Consider the following 5,000-nt stretch of genomic DNA (forward strand, 5'->3'; position numbering starts at 1 on the left):
TCCATCACTTTTCTTACTATATGCGCCGTTTCTAGGACCTCACTCTTCTGCGTGAGTCCTGGAGCTACTTCAGCCTATAGTTTTTCCAGATTATTTTTCAGGGATCTTGGGATCATACCTAGTGTTCCTATGATTAAGGATACAATTTCCACTGGCATATCCCATATCTTTATTATTATTATTATTATTATTTTTTTTTTTTGTTTTTTTTTTTTTTTTGCTCTATCACAGTCCTCCAATTCGACTGGGTGGTATTTATAGTGTGGGGTTCCGGGTTGCATCCTGCCTCCTTAGGAGTCCATTATTATTATTATTATTATTATTATTATTATTATTATTATTATTATTTTATTATTATTATTATTATTATTATTATGAGATGAAATCTATTTATATGAAACAAGCCCACCACAGGGACCATTGACTTGAAATTCAGGCTTCCAAAGAATATTATTATTATATATATATTATATACTATATATATATATAGATATATATATATATATATATATATATATATATAATATATATATGTTTTTTTTTTTTTTTTTTTTTCTTTTGCTCTATCACAGTCCTCCAATTCGTCTGGGTGGTATTTATAGTGTGGGGTTCCGGGTTGCATCCTGCCTCATTAGGAGTCCATCACTTTTCTTACTATGTGTGCCGTTTCTAGGATCACACTCTTCTGCATGAGTCCTGGAGCTACTTCAGCCTCTAGTTTTTCTAGATTCCTTTTCAGGGATCTTGGGATCGTGCCTAGTGCTACTATGATTATGGGTACGATTTCCACTGGCATATCCCATATCCTTCTTATTTCTATTTTCAGATCTTGATATTTATCCATTTTTTCCCTCTCTTTCTCTTCAACTCTGGTATCCCATGGTATTGCGACATCAATGAGTGATACTTTCTTGTTGACTTTGTCAATCAACGTCACGTCTGGTCTGTTTTTGCACGTATCACCCTATCCGTTCTGATACCATAGTCCCAGAGGATCTTTGCGTGATCGTTATCTATCACTCCCTCAGGTTGGTGCTCGTACCACTTATTACTGCAAGGTAGCTGATGTTTCTTGCACAGGCTCCAGTGGAGGGCTTTTGCCACTGAATCATGCCTCTTTTTGTACTGGTTCTGTGCAAGTGCCGGGCATTCACTTGCTATGTGGTTTATGGTTTCATTTTTCGTATTGCACTTCCTACATATGGGAGAGACGTTATTTCCGTCTATCGTTCTTTGAACATATCTGGTTCTTAGGGCCTGATCTTGTGCCGCTGTTATCATTCCTTCAGTTTCCTTCTTTAGCTCTCCCCTCTGTAACCATTGCCAATTGTCATCGCTGGCTAGTTCTTTAGTCTGTCTCATGCATTGTCCGTACATTGGTTTGTTGTGCCAGTCCTCTGTTCTGTCTGTCTTTCTCCTGTCTCTGTATATTTCTGGGTCTTCGTCTACTTTTATTAGTCCTTCTTCCATGCACTCTTTAGCCACTCGTCTTCACTGGTTTTCAGATATTGCCCCAGTGCTCTGTTTTCGATGTTGACGCAGTCCTCTATACCTAGTAGTCCTCTCCCTCCTTCCTTTCGTGTTATGTATAGTCTGTCCGTATTTGCTCTTGGGTGTAGTGCTTTGTGTATTGTCATATGTTTCCTGGTTTTCTGATCTATGCTGCGGAGTTCTGCCTTCGTCCATTCCCACTATTCCTGCGCTGTATCTGATTACTGGCACTGCCCATGTGTTTATGGCTTTTATCATATTTCCGGCATTGAGTTTTGACTTGAGTATCGCCTTGAGTCTCCTGCATATATTCTTTCCTGATCGTGTCCTTCATCTCTTGGTGTTTTATATCCCCTCCTTCCATTATTCCCAGGTAATTGTATCCTGTCTCATCTATGTGTTTGATGTTGCTCCCATCTGGTAGCTTTATCCCTTCAGTTCTCGTTACTTTGCCTTTTTGTATGTTGACTAAGGCGCATTTTTCTATTCCAAACTCCATCCTGATGTCCCCAGATACAATCCTTACAGTCTGGATTAAGGTATCTATTTCCTTGATGCTCTTACCATACAGCTTGATGAACATCAGATGGTTAATTCTGTTGCCTCTTTTCTTGAGTTGGTACCCGGCATCCATCTTCTATTATTATTATTATTATTATTATTATTATTATTATTATTATTATTATTATTATTATTCATTATTATTATTATTATTATTATTATTATTATTATTATTATTATTATTATTATTATTATGAGATGAAATCTATTCATATGGAACAAGTCCACCACAGGGGCCACTGACTTGAAATTCAAGCTTCCAAAGAATATTATTATTATTATTATTGATTATTATTATTATTATTAGTAGTAGTAGTAGTAGTAGTAGTAGTAGTAGTAGTAGTAGTATTGTTAAGAAATTCAGTTTCGTGAGAACCAATTGTTAAAAAATATCCACAACTATATATTAAAATTATATCTTTTTGTAAAAATATATAACAAAGACTTTCGAACACCTGAACGGTGTTCCTCCTCAGTGTAACGTTAAAATGTAATGAAGAGGATAGTTTCCTCCCGAAGAGCATCTAAAAAGGTGGGCGGGGCGAGAAAATAACAGCCTATCATCGAAGTGCTGGTTCGTGTGTTAGGTAATCCCGAACTCAACAGGCAGTTGCGCCAACCTCCTCGATCTCCGAACCTGTGAAGTTGCTCCTGCTTGCACTGCATAGGTGCCATAATCTGAAACATCCACAGGGACGTCGGCTATCTGGAGAGAGAGGGGAAGAGGAAGCAGAGCATCAGGGTTCACATGGTCAACGTCAGTTTTAAAATTAAAATCTTTTAAATAATGCCTGGCAATGAAACTGTTAATAAAAGGGTCTTCATTAGTAAACGACTTATTATCCTCAAAAGATATTCCCATGTTAATAGCAGCGCCTTCAACTAATCTTCTCACGTGAGAATCGTCGCTTTTAAAAAAATTTGTGCACCATCCCAATTGATTCCATGGTCTAAATTAAAACTATGAGCCACCAAAGCGCTGCCCTGTGCATGAAGATCATAGGCTCTTCTGCGTTCCCTTAATCTTACCTCTAATCCCCTACCACTTTCCCCGTAGTAACAACCACCGCAATCATGACATGGAACCTTGTAAACACCGTTATTTCTCTTGGTACTGTTATTGTTGTTTGTAAGAGCTTTTGCCAAAGTGTTTTTGTAGGTATAAACAATTTCTATGTCCTTTTGGTGCTTATTTATGTAGTCACCTACTTTTGAGATTTCATCGTGAAAGGGCAATGATACACGTTTCTTGTCTTTTATTTCCTTATTATCTTGACCAATGTAAAACTTCTTTTTAACTCAGCTAATGGCATCAGTAATAAAATGTTTTGGGTACTTTAAGGACCTAAAAGTGTCTACATGTTTGAGTTCTTCGTCCAGAAATGCGGGGTCGCATTTACGAAGGGTCCTTAAAACAAAACTAATAATTACATTCCTTTTAACTTGTTGTGAGTGGTGGGAAAAATAATTAATATAATTTTCTTTGTCGGTAGCTTTTCTAAAAACTGAAAATTTTAAAGAGTTACTGCTTACATCCTTATGAATTAAAACATCTAAGAAAGAAATCTTACCATCAACCTCGTTTTCAACTGTAAATTTTATCGAATCGCCAACGTTGTTGGCAGTATTCAGTAAGCAGTCTACTCTTTCTCTGGCACCCTCAAAACAGTCCGATTGAAGAACTTCTCGCAGGCATCTCAAGGCTTCGCGAAGAGACAGAATTTTCGTTTCCACATCCCAGCTAATCGGACGACAGACTTTTAATGTGATTGGTTTTTAATATGAACTTTGAAGTTTTTTTTTCCGAGAACATCCTTTTTCGCATCCGCTTTCCGTTTGACTACGACTCTTTATTGATCCCTTTTCAAGGTAGGAGACCGACTGGGGAATTTGATTGCCTTAAAGGTGTCTACTGAATGCAGTTTTGAATGATAGAAATGTCTTTATAGTTGATTATTCATCTGTAACGGAGACATTTCACTGCTCCATTTGATTATTGCCTAATATCGATCCTCTGTTTGATGTAGAAAACAATTATTATTATTACTATTATTATTATTATTATTATTATTATTATTTTATTATTATTATTATTATTATTATTATTATTATTATTATTCCCCACTTATAATTAGTCAAAATACGAACGATGTTATTGTTAGCCCGCCAAACGAAATATTTCCTTCTATATTGCCAGGACTGTCAAACCAGATTACGTCAATGACTATGATTCATTATTTTCTGTTAATAGGGGATGTCTAATATGCACTTGGAAGGGGGAATTACCTCGAGAGGCTACCATGAACGTGGAGTTAGATTAATGATCTCACATAAACGGAGCCCAATTCGCCAGAAATTAAATCAACAGGTAGTTCATATTTCATCTTTGGCGGCCGGCTGAGTGATAAGTTGAACAGGGTGTCCATAAAGTCCCAGTATCATTACAAGTATTTATTGCTCAAAAACCATGTCACATAGAGTAATGCATTTTTTTTTTTTGCAGAATGTTCTACATTTCTCGAAGTTTATAGTAGGAAAACTGCATTACTCTATGTTTTATGGTTTCTGAGCAATAAATACTTGTAATGAAACTGGGACTTTATGGACACCCTGTATGCCGTTTATATATCCAGCTGAAATTTTGGATCACAAGATGGACATAATACTCTTTTTTTTTGACTCGTAACTAAGGTGAACTCTGGTACCCTCAGTAGATGCAGGAATATTAGGTCGAGGAATAACCAAAAGGATATTTTCAAGTCTTCATTCATTAACATTTAGTCATCCAAGTAAGCTGGAGGTTGGATCACGCCTTGTTGTAAAATAATAGCAAATTAATATTCGAATCTAATGTATCTGAAAGGATGTGTACTAATGAACATGATTTGCAAAACGATTCTATAGAATGGCTTCAAAGGAAACAGAAAACCTTTCTAATGAATTAATGT

Source organism: Macrobrachium nipponense, chromosome 33 (genome assembly GCF_015104395.2).
Source record: "Macrobrachium nipponense isolate FS-2020 chromosome 33, ASM1510439v2, whole genome shotgun sequence".
NCBI classification, from domain to species: Eukaryota; Metazoa; Arthropoda; class Malacostraca; order Decapoda; family Palaemonidae; genus Macrobrachium; species Macrobrachium nipponense.